Source organism: Musa acuminata, chromosome BXJ1-3 (genome assembly GCF_036884655.1).
Source record: "Musa acuminata AAA Group cultivar baxijiao chromosome BXJ1-3, Cavendish_Baxijiao_AAA, whole genome shotgun sequence".
NCBI lineage: Eukaryota > Viridiplantae > Streptophyta > Magnoliopsida > Zingiberales > Musaceae > Musa > Musa acuminata.
The window spans coordinates 19,405,320-19,421,477 of NC_088329.1; positions in this window are offsets into that span (position 1 = coordinate 19,405,320).

Sequence of the window (16,158 nt, forward strand, 5' to 3'; positions counted from 1 at the left end):
CCCACGTTTGGGAGCTCCATCCACCCACGTTTGAGTTAAGTCATAGGGGCCGGCAGAGCATCTCAGGTTCTATGCATACCTCCCTTCACCATTTCTGGCGAAGGTTCACAATATCCCACAAACACCAGAGTACAAAAGGATAGTATGAACAATGAATAGCACATATCGGAAGCACACGCGAAACAACAAAACGTACATTTGCCTTTACGAGTCAATACGAAGTAAGCAATAATCTTTCATAATTATATTCAGATTTGAAAGGAATTGAAAGCAAGGGCACATATGGAATCCAAGCAATCACATACAACTCAATTCAAATAAGAAGGTTAGATGAATTCGATATCCAAAGGAATGAAACTAGAATAGGCACACATCGAAAGCAAATGCGGAACAATGGGTTATACATGTGCCTATATAAGTCAATGTGATATAGCATAAACGTTACACAATATATTCAGGAATGGTAATAATTTATAGACAAGAGCAAACAAGAATTCAAACATTAATATAAGCCATAATTGAGTGAAGAGAACTAAACAAAATCTATTTCCAAATGAACGAAAACAGAAGATACGAAATCGATCAAAGCTCGATTTCTGACAGAATTCGAGAGGCTCATTAGATAAATACTTTAGATTGTCAATTATGCTCCAATACCCTCAAGAACGCTATTGTCAAATGATATATCAATCTATTTTCTGTTGAAATAAGTTTCGTATGAATCATGGTTTCCAACAAGGAGTTACCTTTGATTTGGTAACACAAGGTCAAAAACAAAATCACTGTTTTGCAGAATTCATACGGTCGGATTCAACAGATAATAGGGTAGGCATTTGAATTCCAAAATTTTCAATTTATATGTCAAAAGAAAGGTCTACAAGTATAGTTTCGAACGAAGTCAGTTTGGTATAAATAATAATTTCCAACAGGGACTTACAGGTATTTTAGTATCAAAAGGTCAGGAATTTTGATCCCTTTTCTATAGCATCAATAGGCTCATTTGAAACAGACGTTTGGGTAAGTATTTGGTGTCCAAAATCTACAAAATCAGTGTCAAAAGAAATATATAAGAGTCTAATTTCAAACAAGCTAGATCTTGCCTGAATCCACATTTGGTGCTAAAAATTATAGCTGAAACAGTGTATAGGGGTCAGTTTAACGAAAAAATTTCAGATCATTGGTTTTATGTCCAAAGAGAGAAATATCAGGTTCTAAGCATAGATCTTTCAGAATCAATATAGGAACATAGACTAATACTTATGTAGAATGGGGTTAGAATACTTGCCTTTGAGAATTATGTCCCCAATTGAGAAAATTTGAGTAAGAAACCTCAAAGCCCCAATTTTTTTCTTCTTCTTCTTCCCCTTTTTTTTCCTCTTCTTCTTTCTTTCTTTCTCTGTTCATCCACGTAGCTACCTTCTCTGGTTCCTTAAGAACGAAGGCAGAGAGGCTTAAATGGTGGGATTTGTATTTTTATGCATTTTATAGTTTAAAACTTATATTATTATATTTATATACAAAAATTCAAAAATGAGGAATGTTATAGATTCGGCAAAGTTGCAACCCCTATTCCTCACCGGTGCTACTTGTACGCAAGAAGGATGGAACTTGACGGATGTGCATCGACTACCGAGCTTTAAATGGCATCATTGTCAAGGACATATACCCAATACCAACGATGGATGAACTTCTTGATGAATTGAAAGGAGCTCGAGTCTTCACGAAGTTGGACCTCCGATCCGGTTACAACCAAATTCGGGTTTGTGACGATGACATTCCAAAAACTACATTTCGCACACATGATGGCCATTATGAATTCTTGGTAATGCCTTTTGGACTCATGTTAGGACTCTAGCTTGGAGAGTCCTAATTGAGAGGGACATTCATGTAAAACTGTTAGGACTCTAGCTAGGAGAGTCCTAATTGAGAGGGGCATTCATGTAGGAGGTTTTTTCTTAGAGAAGAATTAAGAGTTGTAAGGGAATAGGAGTCTTGAGTAGGAGTCCTATTAGGAGTTGGTTAGAAGTAAGAGTCTTAAGTAGGAGTCCTATTAGGAGTTAGGGTTTGGAAGCCCTATAAATAGCCATGTATTCCTTCTCTTTTCTTAAGCAATAGATGAATCTTTTATAAAGCCTTTGAGCAGCAACTTGGAGGGAGGAACCCCTATAGAGTTCCAAGGAGGCCGATCCCCTAAAGAGATCAACCCCAAGTTTAGAATCTGCAAGGGTTCTAACACTAATGCTCCTTCAACCTTTCAAAGTCTCATGAACGATATATTTCGGAGCTTTCTTCGTAAATTTGTGCTGGTATTTTTCGATAATATTCTCGTTTACATCCCTTCTCTTGAGACTCACTTTCAGCATTTACGGATTGTTTTTACGATCCTTCTGGAGAATACTCTTTTTATTAAGCAACCAAAGTGCAGCTTTCTCTAGCAAAAAGTAGAGTACCTTGGGCATATAATATCAGAAGGAGTGGCGGTAGACCCGACAAAAATTGAGGCAATGCAAGGCTGACCCGACAAACTTCTTGGATTTGATTATGAAATTATTTACAAAAAGGGGAAAGAAAACATTTTTGCAGATGCACTCTCACGGCTACCTGAACAAGCTAAGGTTTCAGCCATCTCCCTTCCTACCACCGGTCTCCTCGAGGACATTAGGGAAGAATGGAAGAAAGATCCAGAGATCAGCAACATCATAAAAAAATTGGAGGAGGATCCAAGTGCAATAGCCCACTACACTTGGGATTCGAGGGATCTACGCTACAAAGGTCGCATTGTGCTTATACCTGACTCCCCTTGCATCGCAATCATCTTGCATAAAATGCACTCCATACCTTCAGTAGGGCACTCTGGATTCCTAAGAACTTACAATAGAGTGAAGCAAAATTTTTATTGGAGAGGGATGAAAAAAATTATTGCTGAATATGTGGCACAATGTGATGTATGTCAACAGCACAAGGGTGAAACTGTGGCAAATCCGGGGAAGCTACAACCACTACCCATACCAGACTCAGTGTGGACTGACATCTCCATGGACTTCATTGAAGGGCTGCCATCTTCAAAGGTAAAAGCACGATTCTCGTGGTAGTTGATCGACTTACGAAATATGCTCATTTTTGTGCTGTGAGAAATCCCTACACTACTGCTAGTATTGCCTAGATTTTCATAGAAAATATCGTTAAACTGTATGGGATGCTAAGGTCCATCGTAAGTGATCGTGACAGGATCTTCACTAGTAAATTTTGGACCGAGTTATTTCAGTTACAAGGCACCAAACTCAAGATGAGCATAGCGTATCATACACAGACTGACGGCCAAACAGAGGTGGTAAATAGGTGCTTAGAGACGTACCTCCGGTGTTTCGCTAGCGACCTGTCACGACCCGACAAAATATCGACAATATTTAAGATCTTCATCACAACAAACCCAGGATCCAAACACATATTTGAGGTCACTAAGAAAACATTCAGATCAAAAATTTCACTTCTATAATCTACCAATTCATAACCCTGTGCAATTCATAAACATAGCACACATCTCTCGATAATTCATACAATCTGAACTCAACTCATCAAAATAAAAACCACAATATAAATCCACAATTGGGGAAATCTATGCAGTCACCACAATCATCGATTTACCATAAGTTCATGCCATTACACAAATTTAATTTAACATACCAAAACCCTATACATGAGGGATCCTTTAACTTACACAAAATCCACAGGTTTAGATTCATAGTCACATTTCATTAGATGCAAGGTAGCTATATACACAACTACATATATGCTAACAAAAGTTCTGCCCAACGTCTTCTAAACTTTCCACTGCCTCAGCCCATTCTTAACATTTAAGCAAGCGATACGCTATCCTGAAAAATTTATCAACAAATGGGGTGAGCATAAAGAGCTCAGCAAGTGACTAACATATCCATATCAAAATAGTACAATTTCCAAAGTGGTGCAGTTTCAAAATACATGGCAGAATATACGATTTCGTAGACATAATATCATTAGAAGCAGAATCACAATTGTCCTTCCAATCATACCCATTAGGTTCCTGACAGATGGAGCATAGAGTAATTGGAGCATATCAGAGACAAAGGAAACATATCGGAGCTTATCAATGGCATATAAAATGTTTCAAAGCATATCAACGGCATATGGAACATTTCGAAGCAAAATCATCAGGGAATGAAGCCTTTCAGAGCATATCGGTACACATATCGTACAAGAGCTCAAACGTCGTCCTTGACGTTGCAATCCTATCAATCTTATCCAGAGTATGAACAGAAACAAACTCACCAAAACTCTGGATGTCATATCAAACATATAGAGGGTGTAGTGGGATCTCAGTCAGAATGTGATTCATCCATTTCTGAATGACCACCTGACAAAAGTCTATCACATACCCACGTAGCGGGCAACAAGCGCAAACAGAATATCCCTCATAGCGGGACCCCACATAGCGGGCAAATAGCGCATACCCTTTACCATTTCTGGCAAAGGTCCAGACAATCCCACACACCAGAGTACAAAAGGGTAGTTTCAACAATAAGTAGCATACATCGGAAGCACACGCGGAACAACGAAGCTTACATGTGCCTTTTTTTTTGAACAAATGACGCAAGGAACAATTCTCTCACAAATGTATTCATATTAGAAGGGAAAATGGAAGCAAGAGTGTACAGGGAATCCAAGTATAGTTAGCTCAATTCAAATAAGAAGGTTAGACGAATTCAAGTAATCAAAGGAATAGAACAGAATACGCGAAATCGACCAAAGCTCGATTTCGGACAGAATTCCAGTGGCACATCAAACAAATATTTCAGCATAACAATTTTGCTCCAATACCCATAAGAAGACTATGGTCAAACCATATATCAATCTATGTTCGGATGGAAAAGATTTCATATGAAACAGGGCTCCCAACACAGAGTTACCTCTGATTTGGTAACACAAGGTCAAAATCACAATCACTGTTTTGCAGAATTTATAGGATCAGATTCAACAGAAAATAGGATAGGCAATTGAATTCCAAAATTTTCAAACCATATGTCAAAAGAAATATTTTCAAGTCTAGTTTCAAATAAAATCAGTTTGGTACAAATCAGAATTTCTTCTTCTTCTTCTTCTTCTTCTTCTTCTTCTTCTTCTTCTTCTTCTTCCTTTCTTTCCCTGATCACCCACGAGCTGCCTTCTCTGCTTTCTTAAGAACGAAGGCAGAGAAGCTTAAGCGGTGGGATTTGTCATTTGGTGCATTTTGCAGTTTAGTCCTTGTTTTTATCATATTCACGATTAGGTCCTTAGGGTTTACATATAGGTCCTCAGATTCTTTCTTTTTTTTTTTCTTTTTTGAACAGATCTCCCAAATCTTAAAAATAAGTTACCTCTAATCCATACTCTATTTCTTCTGTCAATTAAAATAGAAGCTCACATTATCGCCAGAAATTTATACGAACATTCAGTAATGAGGGGTGTTACACGACCGACCAAAATAGTGGGCGAAATTGCTTCCTTGGGCCGAATGGTGGTATAATACTACATATTATTCATCTATAAAATGTGCCCCTTATGAAGCATTTTATGGTCGACCAGCCCTTGTGATTCCAAAGTATGTAATTGGCTCGGCCAAGATAGATCAGGTTGACCAAGAATTGATTGATAGGGACAAACTCTTACAACTGTTAAAAGATAATCTCTCTACCGCTCAAGCCAGAATGAAGCAGCAAGCCGACACACGACGAAGTGAAAGAGAATTTTCAGTGGGAGATTGGGTTTATCTTTGCCTACAACCATACAAGCAACTCTCTATCAACACTCGAGCCTCCATGAGGCTATCCCCACGTTTTTATGGGCCCTATCAGATCACAAAGCATATTGGAGCCGTGGCGTACAGACTTAAATTACCTGAGGATGCCAAAATTCACCATGTCTTCCACGTATCATGCCTAAAGCCCAAGTTGGGAGAACACGAGTCACCCCAGATCCAACTCCCCAACACAACTAAGGATGTAGTTATTCAAACCCAACCACAAGCCATCCTCGATCACAGGATCGTGATGCATCGCCGACATCCCTCTACTGAAGTACTAGTGCATTGGAATAATCTACCACTTGAAGACGCCACATGGGAATCATATGAGGAGCTGAAGGCCCGGTCCCTGAGTTTGTGGAATCTCAGCCTTGAGGACAAGGCTGATTTGAAGAGGGCGGGTCTGTTAGGACTCTAGCTAGGAGAGTCCTAATTGAGAGGGACATTCAGTTAGGACCCTGTTAGGACTCTAGCTAGGAGAGTCCAAATTGAGAGAGACATTCTGTTAGGAATCTAGCTAGGAGAGTCCTAATTGAGAGGGACATTCATGTAGGAGTTTTTTCTTAGAGAAGAATTAGGAGTTTTAAGGGAATATGAGTCTTGAGTAGGAGTCCTATTAGGAGTTGGTTAGAAGTAAGAGTCTGAAGTAGGAGTCCTATTAGGAGTTAGGGTTTAGAAGCCCTATAAATAGCCATATATTCTTTCTCTTTTCATAAGCAATATATGAATCTTTTATGCAGTCTTTGAGCAGCAACTTGGAGGGAGGAACCCCTAAAGAGTTCCAAGGAGGCCGATCCCCTAAAGAGATCAACCTCAAGTTTAGAATCTGCAATGGTTCTAAAACACACTCTGCATCTAATGAAATGTTGACGATGAATCTAAACTTGTGGATTTTGTATAAGTTTAAAGGACCTCTCATGTCTAGGATTCTGGAATGTTAAGTTTAATTCGTGTAATGATATGAACTTATGGTAAACATTGGTTTTGTGACTATATAGACTCTCATACTTGTGAATTTATGTTGTGGTTATTATTTTGGTGAGTTGGGTTCATATTTTATGAATCATCGAGCGTTGTGTTGTATGTTTATGAACTGCACAGGGTTTATAAATTTATAGATTATAGAGGTGAAATTTTGATCTGTATATTTTTTTAGTGACCTCAAATGTGTGATTGGATCCTAGATGGATTTCTGATGAAATTTTTTAATATTATCGATATTTTGAGGGGCATGCCAGAGGTGGTATCAGAGCATGATTTGAGAATCACTAAGAATATTTTTTTGATGTACTTGATGAAAAAAAAATAATTGAGGTTTATTGACTTTCATTTTGAGATTGATCAAAGAAAATTTTCTTTTGATGTTTTATGAAGCAAGGATGACGAGATTATCCGGTTCTCCTGTTGCATCTACTGTTGATCAACTAAGTGGTATCATGCAGACTTTGGAGACTATGGCACAAGTGATGCAACAACAACAACAACAACATGTCCAACAAGGAAGAAATGATGGAACAAGGACATCAAACCAGATTGGGTTGAGAATTGAACAGTTTAAGAAGCTTAGTCCTCTCAGTTTTAGTGGTGAGTCTGATCCAATGGTGGCAGAACGATGGATGATGCAGATAGAGAAAATATTTGATGTCTTAAATTACCCTGATGATCAGAAAGTTTCTCTTGCTACCTTCATGCTGGAAGGAGAAGCTGAACACTGGTGGAGAATGATTAAGAGGATTTTTGAAATCAAACATAAGCCAATTGTTGAATCTCGGATTTTGATGATGAAACTAATTGATTGTGTTTAAATGTTTGACTACATTTTGAGTGATACAGGTCTACTCGATCGGGATTAGACAATTAACGCAGGAGGAATTGACGTTGCGTCGGAGGAGATCACGTCAGGATATTGGATGGCAGAAGGCTTCGGGCTTCGGGCATCGGGCCAAGAGCGGAATTGCGCCAAGGATATCGGCGTTGTGGAGGTCAACCGCCGATTGGGCAACAAGCCGCAAGAGAGGATGATGCGCCGAAGAATCGGACGAAGCGCCAACCAATGACGTGCCGAGCAACAGAATGTCAATTCGCTTTATAATAATTGTCTAGATCGGAGTAAAGTTTTGGTTTGTGTGTGCAGGATTAACTACGATAACGATGAAGACATAAAGCGAAACAAAGTGCTGGAGTCAAGCGCGAAGGATTCGTTGGGAGTTCGAGAGTTCGACGGAAGTCCGAAGGTTCGTCGGGAATGCTGCCGGAACTAGCCGAGAATGAGTAGGGAGCTTGCCGAAGGGTTTTTCGGAAGCTCGCCGGAAGGTTCGTTGTAAGTTCGCGGAGCTCGCCGAGAAAGATCGGAGCTTACCAAAGAAGCTCGTTGGAACTCGCCAAGATCAAATCGTGAAGTCTAGGAGCTTGCCGGGAGTCCGCAGAATGGTTTCCGAGAGTTTATCGGAAGACCGTCGGAAGTTCGTTGGAAGCTCGCCGGAAGAAGTCTTGACTTGCGGACTTTGTAATAGCTTAGAAAATGTCTTTAAATTCGTAGTTAGCACGTTAATTAGGGTTAGGATTAGGTGTTAATCCTATAACCCAAGTAGGGGCCAATTGGGCCCAAGTTCGGACTAGTTTGGGGCAAGATTGAAGCCTAACTAGTGGGCTGAAAACACTGTAGGCGGTGGCACCGCCTGGGCTGGGCGGTGGCATCGCCCAGCACCCGAGAGCTGGGCGGTGACACCTCCTGGCTGGGCGGTGGAACCGCCCAGCACCCGAGCGTTGGGCGGTGGCACCGCTTGGGTAGGCGGTGGCACCTCCAACAGCGGGAACCCAAAGAGAATTCAAATTTTGAAGCCCAAATTTGAATCCTCTTGAGGCCTATAAATACCCCTCAAATCTCAGCTGAGAGAACAACTTTTTGAGCAGCAAGTGTTTGAGAGAAAGGCATTAGAAAAGTCCTAGCTAATCTTGTTTTCATTTTGCTAGTGTTCACCTCCTTCATTCTTGCTAAAAATTTGTAAGAGAGTGAACCGCTTGTAAAGAGTTGTAAGAGGGGTATTTACCCTTCCCTTTCAAGAGATTTGCTAGTGGAAGGTGGGAGCCTCATCGAAGAGGGGCCTCGCAAGTGGATGTAGGTCATTTGACCGAACCACTCTAAATCGGCGTAATCTCTGGTTTGCATTTCATTATTGTCATTTACATTACTGCAAATCTTCTTACTGCTTTAGTTTCTTATTACCCTTGTTGCGCAACTTTAAGAATACGCTTTCAAGTTAAACTTTTCAAGTTCCGTTCTTATCGTACGAAAAATTTGTCGAAATCAATGTTTTAATCCGCTGCACTAATTCACCCCCCCCCTCTTAGTGCCGCTTCGATCCTAACAATTGGTATCAGAGCCACGTTTTTCTACCTTGGTTTAACACCCAAATAGAAATGGCTCTTTACGGCTTTCAAGAGGGTCACTCTCTCATTTGTCCTCCCTTTTTCAATGGGACGAACTACACTTATTGGAAAACTCGAATGAGAGTTTTCTTACTTTCGTTGGATTTGAATTTATGGCACATAGTCGAAAATGGATTTGAAATGTCTTCTCTCCCAATGAATCATTGGAATGATTTGGAGAAGAAGATGTTTTCTCTAAATGCAAAGGCTATGAATGCCTTATATTGTGCACTTGACAAAAATGAATTAAATCGTGTTTCGATGTGTGACTCGGCTTTTGATATTTGGAGAACTCTAGAGGTCACTCATGAAGGCACTAGCCGAGTGAAAGAGTCCAAAATCAATATTCTTGTGCATTCTTACGAACTTTTCCGGATGAAACCAAGTGAGTCCATCGGAGACATGTACACCCGGTTCACGGATGTCATCAATGGACTCAAAGCTCTTGGTAAAAGTTTTTCTAATTTTGAACTAGTCACTAAAATCTTAAGATCCCTTCCAAAAAGTTGGGATCCAAAAGTTACGGCCATTCAAGAGGCCAAGGACCTTAAAACATTCCCTCTCGAAGAACTTATTGGGTCTCTAATGACCTACGAAATGAACAATGAGACAAAAAAGAAACTCGAGAACAACCTTCCAAATGATAGGAAGGATTTGGGACATAGAACACATGAATACCACTCGAGCATAAGCTCAAGTGATGGTGAACTTAAACTACAAATGAAACAAAAATTAAAAAGCAAAAAGAATGGAACTACTTGCTTTGAACGCAAGAAGAACAAAAGTTGGGATGAATTGAGCTCTTCCGAAGACGAGGAGAAAATCAAGAAAGGCGAGGTGGCAAACTATGCCTCACCCTCTTACAACAATGAGGTAATCAAAATCCCACTAATTTATTTCGATATTACATAATACTTTCTTGAGTTATTTTTAATTTAGTTTAGGATTAATTTTCTTGAAAATTGCATGTGCTATGTTAATGCAGTAAAATGTTAGATATAAATCTAATACTTATACACCTAGTAAGATTAATCTTATATATGTGATTGAGAAGCAAGAATTTGTATTTTGACGATTTCCATATTGATTTTCAATGACGATGCATGACTTTTGAATGGAAGGCTTGATGATTTTTTTTTTTGAACCTTGTCTTTGGTTTTCAAACATGATGTATAGTTTTGACATAAGAACAAAAATTTGAAGCATGCTAATATAAAGTCAATCATATAAAGTAAAACTAAAGAAATTTTAAATATCTATAAGAATCATTCAAAATTATGTTCAATAAAACCTTACTTGATGTTGTAATGAAACTATTGAAAGTTTTGATGCTATGATATGATGATTTTATGCATGAGATTGTAAAGTTATACATGATGATTTTTTGGTCTTGATGGTTTTTATGACAAAACTCATTTTTCGATCCTAAATGTTGATGCACATTTTTATCTAGCATAAATGACATGAATTTAAGTAACTAAAAAGAGAAAAGCATTGTTCTTGAAAATTATTTTTCTCTATCTTGTTGATTTATATGAATCCCTTGAAAATGATTTTGGTTTGATGATTTGAATTACAAATGAGTTATATCAAAATCATGATATTGATTTGACTTGAAGTAATGAGTTGAAATCATTTTTTTTGGAATTATGTGTTGCACTTTTTTTATCTTGATGATCTTTGATTTTTTTTTTGTTTTAAAACGATGATGCATGAATTTGAAAGAAAAGGAGATGCATGCATGGAATCAATCAATAAGTTGAAACAAAAGGAGGAAAGATTTTTTATTGAAAATTTTCTTTTTCTCTATCTTATTGATTTATACCTAAGAGACCAATAAAATTATTTATGTCATTTTGAATCTCTTGAAAGAAATGTTGAGATTTTGATGATTTAGACGATTTGAATTTGAATGAGTTTTATCTAAAATCATGATCTTGATTCCGTGATATTTACAAATTAAGATTTATTATGAATCAAGATTTTTCATTAATCGATCTCCTAAGATTTTCTTTTGATTATTAATGAGTAGGTTTTTCAAAAAGAAATCATGTCTTCTGGTATTCACATGTTCTAATCCTTCATGATAAAATTTTTATGTAATTCCTTATATTCATGAAATGTTTATCTCATCACCAATTATTTTCTTCTTGATATTCCTTATTTGGTGATATAAAATCATGCATGAAATACTCTTGAGATTATTTTGATGCATACAAATGAAAAGTTATGATCATGCATGGTAGGATGCAATTTGACAAATTAATACCATTATGATTTGAAATATTTATAATTTGGAATGATGCATGCAATACTTATGCCTTTTATTATGATAATATATGTGATGTATTGCATATGATGTGAATCATGAATGCTTTAAATGATAAATGTCTTGATATCATGATTGATGATTTTGTTCTATGCATAAGATTTTTAAAATTATGCATAATGAATCTTGTAATTTACAGATTATCGATTTTCTTTTTACCATAATGAAAGTGCCTTATTGATCCTTGTCATAATAAATCTAGCACTTTCGGTTTTAAACATGATACATGTTTTTATTTGACATAAAAAAAAAAAGGGAGGCATGCTTGAATGAAATAAATCACATGAATTGAAGCAACTAAAAGAGAAGAACATTTTTCTTCTTGAAAATTATTTTTTCTATATTATTGATTTTGATGAATCTATTTGTATTATTTTTATGAATCTCATGGATTATGAAAATGATTTGAATTTAATGGATTTTATTGAAATCATGATCTTGATTTCTCACAATTTTCTATTGAATGAATCAAGTTTGTTTTCTATTTAAAAAGATATTTATCAAAATTTTCATGGTCTTTTAGTATTCATGATATTGATAATTATATTTTGAAACTCTATGTAAATCAAGATTCTTCATCATGATTCTCTCGTTTTATAAAAGAGGAGATGTTCTATGTGAATCATAAGATTTTAAATGCATGAATTGAGATCTTGCTCTCCTACCACTCTTTTTGCTATTCACCAAAAGGAAGACTAATTCTAGTAAACCATGATATGCTATATGAATTTTATTGTATTCATGAAGTAAGATCTCATCACTAATTTTTGTTTATATTCCTTCATGTGATGATATGAAAGTATGAAACACTTATGATATGATTTTTTATACAATTCCATGTATTCGTGAAATATTAATCTCATCACCCAATTAATTCCTCTTGATACTCCTAATGTGATGAAGTGAAATTATGCATGAAATACAAATGGGGATAAGTTTTTGGTAGGATATAATTTGACAAATTGATACCATCATGATATGAAACATTTATGATTTGCAATGATATATGCAATACTTGTGCTTTCTAATTATGATGTGATGTATTACATATGATGTAAATCATGATTTAAAATACTATGAGTTGTCGCTAAAATGATGTATTATAAATATTGATTTAATGTTTTGTATCATGAATACTCTAAATGATGAATATTTGGTATCATGATCAAAATGTTGACAAATAGTTAAAAATTTTAGTATCATGTATGATATCCTTATAATGTTGATCGATTTATTCAATATCATGCATGAATGAATATAAGGTTTTTGAAAATGTGCATATTCTAATTTGAAAATATGATGATGCACAATTAAGATTGATACTTACCTTTGTCATAATTGATGTAATGGGTCTTCCTTTCTTTTTTGACAATGACAAAGGGGGAGATAGCTTGCTTGCACAAGTCAAGAAGATGCAAAAACTTGATTGCTTGCTTGCCTATCTTAAGTAGCAAAGATTGCTAACTTGCTTATTTCAAGAAGCAAAAGTTGTCTTCTTGAACATCATTATCTTGCCCATCTCAAGAAGCAAGACTTGCAACCTGCACATTGCAATAGGAAGTAAGAATCGATAGCTTACACACTTCAACAAGAAAGCTATCTTGTATTTGCTTTTGAAATTTTTACTAGCTTGTATGTTACAAAACTTGCTTACTTTTTCAAATACTTTGCTAGCTTGCACTTTGTAAAGGAAGCAAAAATAACACTTCTCAAAAGAGAAGAAAAACTTACTGTCTTGAACATCTTTAATATGCTAGCTAGCATGATGTACAATTTGCTATTTTGAATATTACAAAGAAATACTATCATGCACATTGCAAAGAAAAGCAAAGTGCAATCTTGCACAAGAAGCAAGTGTTGAATTGCCATGATTGAACTTAAGAATCTTGCTATAATTTTGTGCTTATATGTTGTGATGAAAATCTAGCTTTATGTTGCAAAAACTTGCATATCTTTTAAAATAGCTAGAGCTACTTCTCCTTTTTGTTGATGACATAGGGGGAGAAGTATATTGATGACTTCATGCATTGAATTAAATATTTTATATATTTGCATGATAGTTTAAATGTTTTTCATAACATGTGATGAATGTTACTTGGATTTGGGATAATCCAAGTGTTTTATCAATGGCATATTGATAGGGGGAGTTTAGTTAAACTCCGGGGAGTTAAGGTTAACTCCGTTAGTCATCAATTAGTTGTCATCATCAAAAAGGGGGAGATTGTTGAATCTCGGATTTTGATGATGAAACTAATTGATTGTGTTTAAATGTTTGACTACATTTTGAGTGATACAGGTCTACTCGATCAGGATTAGACAATTAACGCAGGAGGAATTGACGTTGCGTCGGAGGAGATCACGTCAGGATATTGGATGGCAGAAGGCTTCGGGCTTCGGGCATCGGGCCAAGAGCGGAATTGCGCCAAGGATATCGGCGTTGTGGAGGTCAACCGCCGATTGGGCAACAAGCCGCAAGAGAGGATGATGCGCCGAAGAATCGGACGAAGCGCCAACCAATGACGTGCCGAGCAACAGAATGTCAATTCGCTTTATAATAATTGTCCAGATCGGAGTAAAGTTTTGGTTTGTGTGTGCAGGATTAACTACGATAACGATGAAGACATAAAGCGAAACAAAGTGCTGGAGTCAAGCGCGAAGGATTCGTTGGGAGTTCGAGAGTTCGACGGAAGTCCGAAGGTTCGTCGGGAATGCTGCCGGAACTAGCCGAGAATGAGTAGGGAGCTTGCCGAAGGGTTTTTCGGAAGCTCGCCGGAAGGTTCGTTGTAAGTTCGCGGAGCTCGCCGAGAAAGATCGGAGCTTACCAAAGAAGCTCGTTGGAACTCGCCAAGATCAAATCGTGAAGTCTAGGAGCTTGCCGGGAGTCCGCAGAATGGTTTCCGAGAGTTTATCGGAAGACCGTCGGAAGTTCGCTGGAAGCTCGCCGGAAGAAGTCTTGACTTGCGGACTTTGTAATAGCTTAGAAAATGTCTTTAAATTCGTAGTTAGCACGTTAATTAGGGTTAGGATTAGGTGTTAATCCTATAACCCAAGTAGGGGCCAATTGGGCCCAAGTTCGGACTAGTTTGGGGCAAGATTGAAGCCTAACTAGTGGGCTGAAAACACTGTAGGCGGTGGCACCGCCTGGGCTGGGCGGTGGCACCGCCCAGCACCCGAGAGCTGGGCGGTGACACCTCCTGGCTGGGCGGTGGAACCGCCCAGCACCCGAGCGTTGGGCGGTGGCACCGCTTGGGTAGGCGGTGGCACCTCCAACAGCGGGAACCCAAAGAGAATTCAAATTTTGAAGCCCAAATTTGAATCCTCTTGAGGCCTATAAATACCCCTCAAATCTCAGCTGAGAGAACAACTTTTTGAGCAGCAAGTGTTTGAGAGAAAGGCATTAGAAAAGTCCTAGCTAATCTTGTTTTCATTTTGCTAGTGTTCACCTCCTTCATTCTTGCTAAAAATTTGTAAGAGAGTGAACCGCTTGTAAAGAGTTGTAAGAGGGGTATTTACCCTTCCCTTTCAAGAGATTTGCTAGTGGAAGGTGGGAGCCTCATCGAAGAGGGGCCTCGCAAGTGGATGTAGGTCATTTGACCGAACCACTCTAAATCGGCGTAATCTCTGGTTTGCATTTCATTATTGTCATTTACATTACTGCAAATCTTCTTACTGCTTTAGTTCCTTATTACCCTTGTTGCGCAACTTTAAGAATACGCTTTCAAGTTAAACTTTTCAAGTTCCGTTCTTATCGTACGAAAAATTTGTCGAAATCAATGTTTTAATCCGCTGCACTAATTCACCCCCCCCCTCTTAGTGCCGCTTCGATCCTAACACCAATGACATGGAAGTTATTCAAAGAAAAGTTTAACGATAAATATTTTCCAGATTGTATGAGAGAGCAAAAAGAATTGGAGTTCTTGAATCTTATCTAGGGAATTATGACGGTTACAAAGTATGAATCTAAATTCACTGAGCTCTCCAGGTTTGCCACACATATGACTGATGATAAATCTAGAAAAGTAAGAAGGTTTGAAAGGGGATTACGGCCAGCGATAATAAGTCGAATGTCAGCTTTAAAACTACAAACATATGTGGATATGGTAGAAAGAGCTTTGAAAATTGAAAGAGGCTTGGAGGAAATTCAAGAAATCATGGGCAAGAACAAAAAGGACAAATTTACTAGCAAAATCAAGAGAGAAATTGAATATGAAGCTAGTAACAAGAGGATCAAGACATCTAGGTTTGAGAAAGGTAAACCATTGCGGAGGACTCAATCTTGTGCAAAATGTGGGTTAAATCATGAGACAAGTCAGTGTTTTCGGACGACTGGAGCCTGTTTTGCTTGTGGAAAGTTAGATCATCAAGTAAGAGATTACCCACTAAACAGGAAGAAACCACTGCCTACTAGACCCTCAACCTATGCTAGAGTGTATGCTATCACTGAACGAGATTCTAAAGCTTCTAAATCCGTGGTTGAAGGTATTCTTTATGTTTCTAAAAGAAATGCAAAGGTTTTGTTTGATCCCGATTCCAACTTATCATTTGTTTCACAATACTTCACTTGTCACTTGGATATTCTACC